Source organism: Periplaneta americana, chromosome 3 (genome assembly GCF_040183065.1).
Source record: "Periplaneta americana isolate PAMFEO1 chromosome 3, P.americana_PAMFEO1_priV1, whole genome shotgun sequence".
NCBI classification, from domain to species: domain Eukaryota; kingdom Metazoa; phylum Arthropoda; class Insecta; order Blattodea; family Blattidae; genus Periplaneta; species Periplaneta americana.
In genome coordinates, this window is record NC_091119.1 from 34,488,798 (window position 1) to 34,505,367 (window position 16,570).

The following is a 16,570-nucleotide window of genomic DNA, read 5'->3' on the forward strand; positions in this document are numbered from 1 at the left end:
TCCTTAATTCTCTGAGATAAAAATGAATATGTTCATAAACATTATTATAAGAAATACAGGAAATGAATATACAGAATAACCTATCAAGTTTTCTGTGCATAAGAAGTTATTTTAATCTTACCTGTCCTCAATTCACTCACAAGTTACTGTAATAACATTATAGCATTATGTCCATCCAGAGAAACTACACTTTCCAATGATTAAATAATAATTAATTATACAAATCGGTTAATTTATCTTCCGATATTACTTCATACAAACACAGAAACATTGTCTGTAGGCTATGTTTCATAGCTTTCGATTGTTGTGTCCAAGGCCCCTTATAGACGAAGTCATTTGTTTTGTATTTCAATACACCACCTTAGATGGCAGTTATTTTAATTTTAAAACTCATTTATCTCATTAAATATCAGTGTTATCAAAATGTTTCAAAAAATAAAACTTATCAGAAATCATTTTTAAAGAAACTTTTGTTATGTAACATTTTTCAAAAAAATCAATAATAAGCGAGATATTTCGATTTATTTAATTCAGGCCCCCTTATAACCCCCCTTTTAAATAACGTATTTTGAATGCCATATAGCCTAAAATCTAAGTTACAACGAACTTAATTTATATTCCAATTTTCATTGAAATCGGTTCAGCCATTATCGCATGAAAAGGTAACAAACATACAGACAGACAGACAGACATACAAACAAAAATTTCAAAAAAGCGATTTTCGGTTTCAGGGTGGTTAATTATATATGTTAGGACCAATTATTTTAGGAAAATCGAAAATTACCAGAAAAATTTCGGCTACAGATTTATTATTAGTATAGATTTCGTGAAATTTAAAAAACTCAGTTTTTCCTGAGTTTAATATCAAGTTATTACTTTTTAACGAGGATAAAAATTTATATCTGACATAATTTAATTAACCTTGCAGGGAGATGTTATTTGTTTCTTGTATTAATAGGCAATGTCATTAGCGTACAATACCAATTTATGTGATTGGACATTTTGGTATGTCATTTACATATAAAATAAAAGAAGTGGACCTAATATATTACTGAGCGCTATGGAACTCTATATTTTATACTTTCTACATTTGGTTGAAATGTAATATTCATATTTGCAATTTCATTTAGGTGAGTGTGAAATAAATACAATATTTTGACTACCTAGATACTAATTATAGCAGTAATATTAAGTCTCTGCGTATCATGATGAGAAATACATGCACGAGGCGTGAGAACTTGAATGAATGCATGTGCATCTTTTTTCCTTTCCAAGTTCTTTGCAACTGGTCTTGCCAGCCGCTAGCCGGAGAATAGCAGACTACAGGCAGCAGCTCGCAATGTAGTGGTATAGAGGGCTTTGAAAAGTCGGGCAGGCGCTCATCTAAGCGAGGAAAAGTGTGTGGATTTGAATGGAATGGAGCTCAGCTTCCAGTCTGCACTGCTCGGCGTCTGTAAACAAAACAGAAAAACCACGTGGATAAGTGTCTGTGCTTCTTTGTGTCTTTCAGTGGCTGTCTTATCTGGTTAATAACAGTTTCAGAGAACTGTCATCTGTTTTCATAGTGTGTGTTATGTTTACGTGGATTCAGTGAGTGACGGTATTGCATTGTTGGTGTGCAGAAGCGAACTATACGTTCATCTTTTTAGTTTTTCGCTTTTCTTTTCTACCCTCTCGGATGCCGTGGCAACAGAACATGCGCAGACGTTCCTTCGCTTGTTTTATTTATTGATTTTTTACCCTTCCCTTCTCATCTTCTTCCTTCTCCATCCACTATTCTCGTCAGATCTTTACGTTTCTTGTTTTAAAAATTTCTTTACTTTTCATCTCGTGTATTGAATTTGTGGACAAGTGTATTGGAAAGCTTGGGACTTTCATTAAACTAATTAATATTCATTTTTGACCGTTATTGCATTTGCCTTGGTGGAGATAGACATTTGATAAAAAAATGTGTAGTCATGTGTTTAGAAAGGGAAAGTAATATCAAGTAATGCATTTATTGGTAATCTTGATGCATAATTTTGTTTTCAACTGTTTGAGCAGTGCTTCGTAGCGATTGTCGTTTATTACGTTGTGATATTTTAAACCGGGATGTGCGACAAAGACAAGAATAAACCGGGAAACTGACTAGCAGCATCAGGTTGTGTGGTGATGAACCAATGGTCCGGTTCAAGGCCTCCTGCTGGAGCGACAGGTAAGGAGCAACCATAGTGCTAACAGTTTTTATTGCTTTAGTTCGTGATCCTTGGATGTACCTGATATTGTTCCACCATGTGGGTGGTTTCTGTGGTCACTCGTTATTTCTCGCTTTCAGTGTTACAGAAAAGACTCAACAGCTCCTAGTTTAAGCACAGAGTAGCATGGCTTTGTTTTTAACATTTACTATCTTATATAACTAATATTATGTTTGTGAATATTAAGGTATTCCTACAGTATTCATCTTAAATTGTGTTGCTATGTTTTACGAAACACTGCTTTTCCACTGTTAGGTTTTTAAATTTATTTATTTTTCTAAGATGTGAGAAGTGGTTAGTAATAGGAATTCTTTGATGTGACAAGATGTTTATACAATTCGTCCAAGGACCAGAAGTGGAATAACGATGCCAAGTAGCTATTAGGAGTAAAAAAAAAAAAACAAAAACAAAAGACTGACATTTACGTTGTAGATGATATTTCCTAATTTTACTCTAATGAAATCTAATCTAAAAATAATATGACTACTGGAAACAAAAATACTAATAGGGGAGACAGGTTGCTACAATAATAAATAAGAATCCTTTAAATATTTAGAAGACATTAGTCACGCAATACGAAGAGTTTTGTATTAATTTTAAACTTCATCATTTTCTCAGTCATTTAATACCCGGTACTTGATTAGGTACGGTATTTTTTCAGAATATTCGAGACGCGTATAATAATAATAATAATAATAATAATAATAATAATAATAATAATAATAATAATAATAATAATAACTTAATTGTGGTCGTGCCTTTTCAGATCTTGTAAGATTAAATTATAGTAAGATGTTTTTTTGGTTATTTAACTTAGCGACGTTGTATCAATTACTAGGTTATTTAGCGTCGATGAGATTGGTGACAGCGAGACGATATTTGGCGAGATGAGATCGAGGGTTCACCATAGATTATCTGACATTCGCTTTACGGTTGGGAAAAACCTCGGAAAAACCCAACCAGGTAATCAGCCGAAACGGGAATCGAATCCTCGCCCCAGTGCAACTCCTGATATGCAGGAAAGCGTCTTAGCCGACTGAGCTACGCCGGTGGCTAGTATGATGTTAATGATATAACAATAATCACAATGATAATCATAATAAGAGTGTTGACATTAAGAAAATAAGTTAACTATAATTGTGATGATGATAATAATAATAACAATAATAGGCACATACAATATACAGACATAATGATAGTAATGTTGACAGAACTAAGTTAATACTTGGGTTGAACCGTGCTGACGTCCGGGGCAGAAGGGTTCTGGAAGACGGAAAATGATTCCTTTTGGAAGTTAGTTTCGCTGCTTTATGTTTCATATTCGTTATAATATAATATAATATAATATAATATAATAAGCTTATTATTGTAAGTCTCTTCGATGAAGTGCGATTGTGCTCCTCAAGACACATTCAGAATTGAATGGGTATCGGTAAGTTACGCCATCAATTCAGGCCTGTAGTATAGAAAGTAAATTACTTTCAACCATGGGAGTTGATCTACATAGCATCTGACGATGATTATTAGAGACCGCAATTTTTGGTAATAGCCAAATTTCTCACAGCTACTTTCTATGTTACATTTATCCTTCTACATAACTAAAGAACCATATTTTAACCAAAAAAAACTCTCGAAATAACACGAAACTTGAATCATTATGCGAAATATGTCAACAATCACGAAATATACTCCATCTATCTAATAAAACTACGAAATACGCATCAGAATTTTGTTCATTATTGTTATAGAAACATGTTCGTGACTTTTGTTTCAGTCAATATATTTATGCAATTCTCTGTGAATGTTGTGTATACCCACTATTGCTATCAAAAATATCACTTTTGTTGACTTCGTACAAAATGTTGTCCAATATTCTTTTGAGAAGATTAACTCCATATGTAGATGAAATTATTGGGGGTCATCATTGCGGTTTTAGGCGTAATAGATCGACTATTGATCAGATTTTTTGTATTCGACAGACATTGGAGAAAAAAATGGGAGTATAAGGGTACAATACATCAGTTATTCATAGATTTCAAAAAGACTTGGTTGAGACAGAAGTTTTATATAGCATTCTTATTGAATTTGGTATATCCAAGAAACTAGTTCCATTAATTAAAATGTGTCTCAGTGAAACGTACAGCAGAGTCCGTATAGGCCAGCTTCTGTCTGATGTTTTTCTAATTCACTGTTGGCTAAAGCAGAGAGATGCACTATCACCTTTACTTTTTAACTTTACTCTAGAATATGCCATTAGAAAAGTTCAGGATAACAGAGAGAGTTTGGAATTGAACGGGTTACATCAGCTTCTTGTCTATGGAGATGACGTGAATATGTTAGGAAAAAATCCACAAATGATTAGAGAAAACACGGAAATGTTACTTGAAGCTAGTAAAGCGATCGGTTTGGAAGTAAATCCCGAAAAGACAAACTATAGGCTATGATTATGTCTCGTGACGAGAATATTGTGCGAAATAGAAATATAAAAATTGGAGATTTATCCTTCGAAGAGGTGGAAAAATTAAAATATCTTGGAGCAACAAGTATAAATGATACTCGGGAGGAAATTAAACGTAGAATAAATAGGGGAAATGTCTGTTGTTATTCGGTTGAGAAGCTTTTGTAATCTAGTCTGCTATCAAAAAATCTGAAAGTTATAATTTGTAAAACAATTATATTACGGTTGTTCTGTATGGTTGTGAAACTTGGACTCTCACTTTGAGAGAGGAACAGAGATTAAGGGTGTTTGAGAATAAGGTGCTTAGGAAAATATTTGGGGCTAAGAGGGATGAAGTTACAGAAGAATGGAGAAAGTTACACAACGCAAAACTGCACGCATTTTATTCTTCACCTGACATAATTAGGAGCATTAAATCCAGACGTTTGAGATGGGCAGGACCTGTAGCACGTATGGGCGAATCTAGAAATGCATATAGAGTGTTAGTTGGGACGCCGGAGAGAATAAGACCTTTGGGGAGGCAGAGACGTAGATGGGAGGAAAATAGATGGGAGGTGGGATATGATGGTAGGAACTGTATTAATCTTGCTCAGGAGAGGGACCGGTGGCGGACTTATGTGAGGGCGTCAATGAACCTCCGGGTTCTTTGAAAGCCATTTGTAGGTAGATAAATTATGTCGTTACCTAATTTCAGGTTAATTGTTCGTGGAATATCTTGAACGTAAAGAGCAGTAGAATTATTCTTGCTAATGATAGAGAATTTTTTTTTTTTAAGTTATGAGCGTGTTTATACATCCTGTGCAAGGATTTCTGACTGCATTTGCTGTTCAGTAGGCAACTCGTGTTTTAAACTGAACTATTACATTTGTATTGACATTGCAGGAGACATACCTACGATCTAATTACAGCCATTACGTGTAAGAACTTAAAAGTGAACGCGCAATTTCAGGGTCGTCTTCTGTTTTTCAAGAACAGCCTTGACCATACTCAATACAAACGAAGGTTGTTATTATTGTTGTGTATGCTTTTTTTATACTTTAGGCCTATATTCTTGTACAAGGAATCAAATAGTCTCAAATCATGTACATGCATATAAGATAGTAATAGTAAATCGTGGTGTCTTCAATATGGAAAAATAACATTATATGTAAGTTGGGCCAATGAAACGGGTGGCTTTAAATTCTTCATATTTATCGCAGATATACAGGGTGATTCAGGAGGATTTACCGTCCCTTACGGAGCTTATTTCCGAATACGTTCTGAGCAAAAAATCTCATATAAACATGTGTCCTAATCTCAGTATTTTCAAAGTTACACTAATTTGAAGTTGTTTGTAAAATACCATTATTCTTTAGTTTTAAGGGTAAATGAATATTATAGATAAAAAAATTAACTATTCAGGAGTATCATTTCTTTAACTAGCTAGTATTCTGAACGATGATTATTAGGAGAAAAATTTTTTCCGGCGCCGAGGATCGAACCCGCGTCCTTGGTTCTACAGAGACATCATTTTATTTTTACTTCAATTTTTATTGTACCTGAGTTTTTTTAATGTACTTCACTCCCACCCCCTCTACTAGTAAACTTACAACCGTCCTCCACACAGAACCAAGACCGAGTATGCAGTATTGAGTTAGTGAGTATAGTACGTTCCAGAAATATGTTCGCGTTTTCCAGTGACGAAAGAGCTTTCAATATTGAATCATATTTTCGCACAGGTACTGTCCGTTTGCCTACGTCGCATCCCGGTTGCTCCCACTCGCTTCTGTTCACCACTCTGTAAAGTCTAGTAGCTGGGCTGTCTTAGCTCTTTTCTGAAAACATTAATTTCTGAGGAATTGGACGTCTACGTAATATTATATAACTGTTTAAAATAACTTAAATAAAAGGGCCTAGTTAAGTAATTAACTGTCACGTGATTTCCCCTCCCCCCTTTCTACGACCCTGCGACAAAATCACTTGAACGGACATTTCTGAGTAATTTTATCTTTTCGGATCGGGTAGAAGTGAAGATTGAATTTACAGTACGTAAGGTACTGTTTTATAGAGTAGGTATAGAATTATTTCAACATGAGTTACTAGTACGAAGGACGAAACTGGTAATTGGAATTAGGTACAATAGTCTATACTGCGATAATATGCACAAAAGAACTGAAGCCTGTATCGAAATGAACAGCCACCATTTCCAAAAATGTGTTTAAATATCCGCATTATGATTATATTTCAATTTAACTTCATTCTCTATATTGTACGCTAATGTGCTGTAACAGTACAATATACACAGCATAATTAATACGTCCGAATGGATAGTTCAATTCGTGAGTAAAAACACTAAGTGTTAATATAGTACTGTATTTTGATTAAATAAAAACCTAATGAAAATTATCAAACTCAAAATTGCGATATTTCCTAGTTTACATAAATGGATGAACTACTTTTCTTCCCTCCTATACCTAGTAAAGTGATTTGTATTTTACGGCAGTATCATCGAACTCCAGTCTTGGAAGGGGGAGCAAGCGGTGTTTCTTGTTCTAGACTTTTAATCCAAAGATATAGCCAGGTTAATATTAAAAATGTTAGTAAAAATAAAATGATGTCCCTGTACGTATCAAGTACTCTAAGCACTGAGCTACGCCGAAGTTCAATCCACAGCATCGGATCGAATCCCTCTCATCTAGTGTTTTTCCCTTTGTAGCCTGATTCCAAGTTCGACATATATGTTGACATATTAAGTTAACTACCATTATACAAGGAGCGCACTCAACTGAGTGACTTGGTGGCCAGGATTCCACAGTAATATGCACTGTTGGGCGAAGTGGTTAGAGCACTTGATACGTAAAACAAAGGACCCAAAAAATCATCCCAAGCTTCGTAACTGTATATACTAAACTGTGATTGAACTATTAACGCAGCGCCAAGTGGTAATAGTTTGAAGTACTAGAAATAATGTTTACGTATTATTTCGTGTCATTTTTACACCATTATGCTTCCATTTTTGTCGCTCTTTGGGTGATATTCAATGGTTTTGAGTAAAATATCGTTATTTTCGATTTTTATAAGGGTTTGTATTTTTCGAATAGGGTTAAGTGTCGGCACAGCAATAGGGCTGGGGGTCGCAAAAGGAAGCCGCACCCAAAAGAGGGTCGCACCTTCAAAAAGTTTGGGACCATGCAGCCATCGCAGAGGTTTGCGCTGTTTAAAGCGTCGATTGAATAAGTGATACTGAGATTGCATTTGGCAAAGAGAGTCCAAGAATTCATAATGGGATTACGTGATATTCACCTTACAGTTTGGAAAGAACTTCCAGAAGGATATAACGCAGTTAAGGCTGGTTCACAATGCACCAGAAACGGAAACGAGAACGAGAACGGAAATAATTTTAAAATAAATGTATTTAAATGTGAGCATTCACAATAGTTAATTGTGAATACTCACATTTAAATACATTTATTTTAACAATATTGCTGTTCTCGTTCTCGTTGTCGTTTCCGTTCCTGGTTTATTTGTGAACCAGCCTTTAATGAACCAAACAAGATTCGAATCCACTCTGATCACGAGCTCTGCCCGCTAGCCCAAAGTTATCACAGTCTACTACATACAGTCACGAAGCTTGAGTTTTGAGGGTGCTAGAAACAATAGACTGTGACGGTACTATTTTGCATTGCCTGTAATGAGGCGATATTAGCGATCCTAGTGGTGAGCAACTACCTAACGTTTACATATTTACTACGTATTGAGCTTCGCGACTGTATATACTAGACTGTGAGGTTATCTTGACTTGGCTTGGCTTTTTGAGGGCCGAATCCGGGACGGATTCCTGCATTACGCTTACAGCGACAAAGAATGACTGATAACAAAAGATTAGGTTAATTCATGTGGTCATCGATATAGTTATTGGGCTCGGTAAAGCATCCCCTGCCGGCGCTTGTTGTATGGATAAACCTTTGGGAGATTCCCTTTCCGATAGCGTAAAGTGAAAAATGCTGTATAGTATTTTGTGCGAGATCGTGCGTATTTGCTTGTTTTCCGCACAGAACCAATACGCGGTAAGTGTGAAATACCACATTCAGTATTCCCAACGTAACACACATAACAATTTCCCTCTTCTTACCGCTTAAGCACGAAATTCATTTTACTGCTTTAGGCTTTTAACATATTATTTTTAGAGACGTTTAACATAGTAATAATTATAAATTGGAAACTTACCACTGCAATTTCACCTAAATTGCAATGTTAATTATTGTTTTTAAATGTTTGCAAAAATTAAGTAAAGTCTACTACTCCACGAAAGTTATTGCATTCCTGATACAAGTAACATTAAGGAAGCCGTGAAAAAATCAACAAGATTCCAGATGCCAATGTTATTACTGCAATATGTTATATAAATAATATTGTTAAAATATTAAAATGAAAAATAAATCATTACATAACCTTACCGTTTGTTTTAAGTTCGCATTTATAGACTAGGGAAAAAAAAGGCAGACGTATATCACAGCCTGCTGGAGTATAGTAAACACAGAAAATATTTTATAGCAACAATGTTGAAGAAAGATATTTTGGTTTTCCGAAGTTGCCGTCATTAAACAGAAACCAAGATGGAGATTTCATTGCAACTAATTAGAAATTCGTCTTTCAGGTATGTAATAAACGATCTTCGTACAAAATAATGTACGATACACGAGCGGTATGTTTGTTTTAGGCCCGATTGTATAAACCATTTAATCTTAGATCAGAGGTTAAATTGATCCTTGTTTCAGCTGAACTTGGAATTTTGTGTTGCTGAGATTAATTTGTCTCAAACTAAAGTCAACTTTGACTGAAGAAATTTCTCCGATTAAGTTAGATGATCCTAGTTCAGTTATTTCGTTTCTGTTTGAAATATACGAGTGACAGATTGTGCAAATAAAATATCCATTATTATTAATTTTAATAGCTATGTTAGGTACATTTATATATATTTCTTTCAATTTCTTGCCTTAATACACAAACATTCTTATATTTTATAAGGCTCTATCGTGTTCAGCAGTATCAAATAACATAACCTATAATTATATTATGTTTATAACAACCATTAATTATTAATGGATATGACAGGTACATTCATAAATGTTCAATTAACTGTATTACTAAACGAAAATTGTCGTTTTATAAAGCTTTATTATGTTTAGCAGTATCAAACACCATAACATGATAACAACTTGGAGAACAGTCAACCTTCTTATTGTCCGCCACTATTTACATAGCACAAAAAACCAGTGTCTCCAACAGAATGTAATACGGAAAGTCGCCAAAAAGTAGTTGTAAAGTCGCTAGATTTCTCATTATCAACAAAGAAAGATTAAATTTTGTCACTATGGGATGCTAAAAAGGTCCCTAAATCCCTATTTAAGTAATATAAAAATTAAAAGAAATTGTTGTTGAAAAAGATTTAAAGTCACTAGATTGGCAACACTGAACAAACCTGTGTAACATGGTCCGCGCATCACGTATTTCACCTGTTTATGCGATGTTGCCAAATCCTTTTCACGTGAACTTAGATTGCATTTGAACCAAGGTAATTTGATCGCAGAAAAGTTTTATACAATAGAAGAAGTGTCTGAACTCGGTTCACTTTTCGATCTTCGATCAAAGTTGATCTTTAGTCAGGGAGTTTATACAATTGGGCCTTAATGTTCTCGGAAATTAAAAAAAAGCTCAACTACATTTCGCTTTTTCAATCTTTTCCTCGACCATGAAAACGTCAACATACCGCTCTTGTAACGTATATTACTATTGTTTTGGATACTTATCATCAGGACACCCAGTACTCCAGTCTTGGCTGGATCTGAACCCACATGTCTGGCAAGTATGGTCCCACTCGACCCCAAGTAAACATCGCTATTTGTCGCTTGGAATGATGCGTAGAGCCGCCGTTTCTACATGCAGCCCAGCACGCTGAAGCAACTGTAAATCCACTCTGTTTGCTCGCATCTACATCATGAGCGTTGCTAAGTGACGGATGCCTGCCCACTCTTCCGTTACACACAAGTGCCAGCCTATTTAAGACATGGGGAATGGTGGAAATAGTATTCACATGATTTCTTGAATACTGTGTTCTTCAGGTACATAATTACTGTTGCAGTACGTACGAGCTATTCCATCTCAAATCGACCGAAATATAGAGAAAATTGACCTTACAATTTCCAAATACAATGACACTTTTTTGTACTTAGAGAACTGTGATACAATGCTTTGTACAAAGTTTGAGGCATCAGAACTTCATAGTGTTTAAATTAAAAATATTTAAATTTACCGTATTTTCATAAAATTAGCAACTTTAAACTATTGTAGCTCCGAAACCCTTTCGTCCAATGATCAAAATCATGGTTTATTTTGATGCTGAGAAATTAAAGTTTATATTGACATATAAACAAATTTTCTTACTTTTTATGGAAATGGAGAAATTTAGATTTTTCCTCATTAAGACGCCTTTGGCTAGGAAAAAATATTTTAAAAATATATAGTTAGATTCCGCTATGAAAGTACAAATATTTTTTACTGATGGTATGTTGATAAGAAAGTACTGAAAATATCACATAAAGAAAAGTAGTACGCGCGTGAACTAACCAGCTGATTGTGAGACGGGAGGTAGCCGAGATAAGCAAGGACAGGAGACAAACACGTGATGTGTCGTCTAGCAGTCATGGCTGTGCTAGATTTATCACGGTTTTCATAAACACAGGAGTAAAATGACGCCCAACGTTCACTTATCTTAAGCTCTCGGCCAGTGCGTGCGGCACTGCGCCGTTCAAGTCTAGGCGTGTGAAAATAATCTATTTAATACCTTCGAAACTTATTGCCGTACCACTAAGCAGACAATGCCGAATCCCTTTTAATAATGCAAGGTTTTTTCTCAATATTTGTTTACATTTTTACAAATGGGCAAAAAGCCTAAAAGTAAGTAAAATCAGATTATCTGTCTATCTGTGTACAATAAAAATAAGGATTACTTCTTAACATAACCTACCAAATGTCAGGTTCAAAATAAGCTCTCGTTCAATGTTCTGCAGTAAATGGTTCCAGAGTTCTGAGCGCTGAAAGAGGCTTGTTTTTACAAAAGACGCTAAATTTGTCGCTTAATAATACGAAAACCGTTTGACTTTCGAAGTCAAATGCATTTTGACATTTTTGGAAATGCATTGTCCTCAGCACCTTGTATAAGTAGGGAAACGATTAGAGTATAAAAAATTCGAGGTTTTTTTTTTTACTGATCGATTTCATATGGAATATCCCATACATAGGAGGCTACCGCTGTGATCTAGAGCAGTGTTTTTTTTAAGAAATGTCACCTTTTTATTCAGTATGCTCCATTGCAGTAATGCAATACTACACACATTTGTTGCTACACTATTTTTACATGTCTGAACTTAAAAAAAAAACGAATAGTAAACTATTTGTAACAATAGTAGTGCTTTGACTATTTACAATATTTACAAGGATGTAAAATCAGCTGACTGAGTAGTGTTTATGAATTACTTAGTTATTTTTATATATCTGACTTGAATACTGATACTAGTAGTAATACTAATACTAATCTTAACCAGAATAGTATTTTCACTATTTACAATAATTACACTGCTGTGAAGTCTATTGACTAAATAAAGTTCATGAATCTCTTATAATTATTTTAACATATGACTTGAATACTATTTCCCGTAGTAAAACTAATACTAATTTTATTTTATTTATTTATTTAACCTGGTAGAGATAAGGCCATCAATCCTTTTCTTCCCCTCTACCACGAGATTACAACTACAATATTAAGAATACAATTACAATTATATTAAATTTACGAATACAATAATAATCAAAGTACTAAAAGATTAACTGATTAATAAAAGCTAGACAGTTTATTGTAAAAGTTAAGAAGAGAGAAACATTTTTTTATTAATTAAGTAAAAATTAAACATACTCTACGCAGTAAGAAAATGATGAATAAGTTTGCTTTTGAACGCTACTAAATTCCGACAGTCTCTGATGTCACTGGGTATGGTATTCCACAAGCGCGAGAGCGAGATTGTGTATGAAGATGAATACGATGATGTCTTATGTGTTGGTATGGCTAGTATGCGGCTATTTTGCGTGCGTGTGAAGAGATTATGATATGATGACAGGTAACTGAAACGGGAGGCAAGGTAGGTAGGTGTACCCATAGAAGTGTGAAGGACTTGGAAAAGGAGAACAAGGGAATGAAAATTTCTACGTTCGTTAAGAGTAGCCAGTTTAGAGTTTGGAAGGATGGGGTAATGTGGTCAGCGCGACGGACATCGCAGACGAAGCGAACACAAGACTTATGAACTCGTTGCAATTTTTGCGACTGGTTGATATTGAGGTCAGTCAGTAGAAAATCACAATAATCGAAGTGGGACATTACTAGTGTTTCCACTAGTATTTTCTTGAGTGATAGCGGGAGGAATTTTCGAATGCTGTTTAAGGAATGTAGTATGGAAAGCACTTTTTTGGTAATATGGGTTACTTGGTTATTCCCGTTTAATGCGTATCAAAGTAAACTCCAAGGTTTTTAACACAGGAAGCAAAAGGGATTATTGTGTCGTTTAACTTGACTGGAAGAGCAGGAGTAATGTTGCATAATAGACGTTGATGTCCCACTAGGATTGCTTGTGATTTTCTTGCATTGAGAGTCAAACCGAACTTTCTGGTCCATGCAGATATAGATTCAAGGTCCTAGTTAAGATTGTGTATTGTGTCATTGAGTGAGTCAGGAGTTGTATGGATGTAGATTTGTAAATCGTCTGCGTGAAGGTGATGCTTATAGCGCTGTAGAGTCGTGGGGATGTCATTTACGTAAATAGTGAGTAGTAATGGTGATAGAACAGATCCCTGCGGGATTCGAGAATCAACGATACGCCATGAGGAAGTTCGACTTCTAATGCAAACACACTGCTGAAGTTCGCTGAGATAAGAGGAGAACCAAGAAACTGTGCTTTCTGATAGTTGGAGTGATCGTAATATTCTCGTCAGCAAGTCGATATTTACAGTGTCAAACGCTTTACTGAAGTCTAGTAGTGTCAGTATTGTAATTTTACGTTCGTCCATAGCTTTTCGGATGTCTTCCGTTACTTCCAACAGTGCAGTCGCTGTACTGTGTCGAGTCCTGAAACCTGACTGATTTATGTCCAAGTTCATATCTGTTTAGGTAGTCAATCAGTTGTCTGTGCACTATCCTCTCTAACGCCTTCGATAAGGTAGGTAGAATACTAATAGGTCGATAGTCGTTGGGGGTAACACTGCTATGAAGTCTATTGACTGAATAATGTCCATAAATTACTAACAATTATTTTAACATATCTGACTTGAATGTTAATACTAGTATTAATACTAATTTTAACTACAGTAATATTTTCACTATTTACAATATTTACACTGCTGTGAAATCTATTGACTGAACAAAGTTTCTGAATTCCTTATAGTGTTTTAGCAATAGTTTCTCATGTGATACTGGCCATCTGTCTTGATTTATATATATTCCCTTCTTCAGTATATCTCTTTGCTTATTCAATTTGACACACGAGTATATTAGGTGGCCTACTGTTTGTGCATCTTGAAGGCACGAACACGTTGAGTCGTCTTTGATCCCGAAACGGTGTAGGTATGCCTTGGTTTTTCCATGGTCTGAGATCATGGCGGTTATTACTTCTGTTTCAATCTTTTTTGCTAGCGTACCCTAAAATGCATTTTTTTTACCTTCGTACTCCCAAATTTCATTGAAATTATATAAGAACCAAGAAAACACTATTATTGATGTGATAGGCAAAATAAATTATTAATATTAGACTATTATTATTATTATTATTATTATTATTATTATTATTATTACTACTTACTTACTTACTTACCTACTGGCTTTTAAGGAACCCGGAGGTTCATTGCCGCCCTCATATAAGCCCCCCATTGGTCCCTATCCTGGGCAAGATTAATCCAGTCTCTATCACCATATCTCACCTCCCTCAAATCCATTTTAATATTATCTTCCCATCTACGTCTCGGCCTCCCTAAAGGTCTTCTTCCCTCCGGCCTCCCAACTAACACTCTATATGCATTTCTGGATTCGCCCATACATGCTACATGCCCTGCCCATCTCAAACGTCTGGATTTAATGTTCCTAATTATGTCAGGTGAAGAATACAATGCGTGCAGTTCTGTGTTGTGTAACTTTCTCCATTCTCCTGTAACTTCATCCCTCTTAGCCCCAAATATTTTTCTAAGCACTTTATTCTCAAACACCCTTAACTTATGTTCCTCTCTCAAAGTGAGAGTCCAAGTTTCACAACCATAAAGAACAATCGGTAATATAATTTTTTTATAAATTCTAACTTTCAGATTTTTTGACAGCAGACTGGATGATAAAAGCTTCTCAACCGAATAATAACAGGCATTTCCCATATTTATTCTGCGTTTAATTTCGTCCCGAGTATCATTTATATTTGTTACTGTTGCTCCAAGATATTTGAATTTCTCCACCTCTTCAAAAGATAAATTTCCAGTTTTTATATTTCCATTTCGTACAATATTCTCGTCACGAGACATAATCATATACTTTGTCTTTTCGGGATTTACTTCCAAACCTATCTCTTTACTTGCTTCCAGTAAAATTTCCGTGTTTTCCCTAATCGTTTGTGGATTATTATTATTATTATTATTATTATTATTATTATTATTATTACTACTATCGTTATAGGGCTTTTGGTGCTCTACGTTTCGTCCATTTTTTTTGTCCACTAACACATTTATCCATTTTCATGCTTCATCCATTATGTTTTCGTCCACTATGGCAAAAAAATAAATGACATGAAACATATTTCATTTGGTGAAAATGTAATTTATTTAAATTTATTTAACCTACCTATGGGAACAAGTTCTTGTACAGTTCGAGGAATGGGTGGGGGCTGAGTTTTATTTTCAGTTCGGTTCTGTTTCTGTCCGGCAACATCAGAAGGGTTTCCTGGTCCGCCACGCCGTGAAGAGCTGCACGCATGACTTGTGCCGGAGATTCGCTGGGATTTTCTTCTGCACGTCTCCTAAGGTCATTCATAAGTTTCCTAACTTCGCCCTCCACACCTGCATTATGTTGATATTTTGCAGTGCCATCTTTATATACAGGGTGTTTCAAAAATACGGGGCATAATTTCAGGTATGTGCTTCCCACATGTAGACAATCAAAATAGTTCATTACAACATGTGTCCGGAAATGCTTCATTTCCGAGTTATGGCCTTCACAACATTGAAATTCACCGGAACGCTTATCTTTCCGCAGGTCGTTGTCATTACAGAAGATGTTCAAAATGTCCACCTCCTGCCTGAATACAGACCTCACATCGACGTCTCATTGACCTGCGAACACGATCCCAAACTCCAATAGTATTGCGGATGTCCTCAGAACATGCCACAATTCGATTCCGAAGGGATTCCAAATCAGGCACCGGAAACGAATAAACCAATGATTTTAAATAGCCCCACAAGTAGAAATCGAGAGGGTTCAGATCAGGTGAGCGTGGAGGCCAAGCAATTGGGCCACCTCTACCTATCCATCGATCAGGAAACCTTCGATCCAAGTACTGAATGTAACCTTCGCCTCGGAATGAACTGTCAGAGTGCCCTCTTAATTTCTCCTTTGACGGCAACGACCTGCGGAAAGAAAAACGTTCCGGTGAATTTCAATGTTGTGAAGGCCATAAGTCGGAAATAAAGCATTTCCGGACACATGTTGTAATGAACTATTTTGATTGTATACATGTGGGAAATACATACCTGAAATTATGCCCCGCATTTTTGAAACGCTCTGTATAGTGATGTCATCTAAGTCAGTCCCAGTCGTGCA

General features: G+C 35.5%; 1 protein-coding gene across 1 annotated transcript in view; it reads left to right on the forward strand.

Annotated features, from left to right (window-relative positions):
* The first annotated feature begins 1,452 nt into the window (after positions 1-1,452).
* LOC138695915 (protein FAM110B-like) overlaps positions 1,453-16,570 on the forward strand; it is a 760,258-nt gene continuing 745,140 nt past the window's right edge. The window contains exon 1 of the mRNA XM_069820275.1: positions 1,453-2,194. The gene's annotated coding sequence lies outside the window, so the exon portion shown is untranslated. The remainder of the gene's footprint in view (positions 2,195-16,570) is intronic.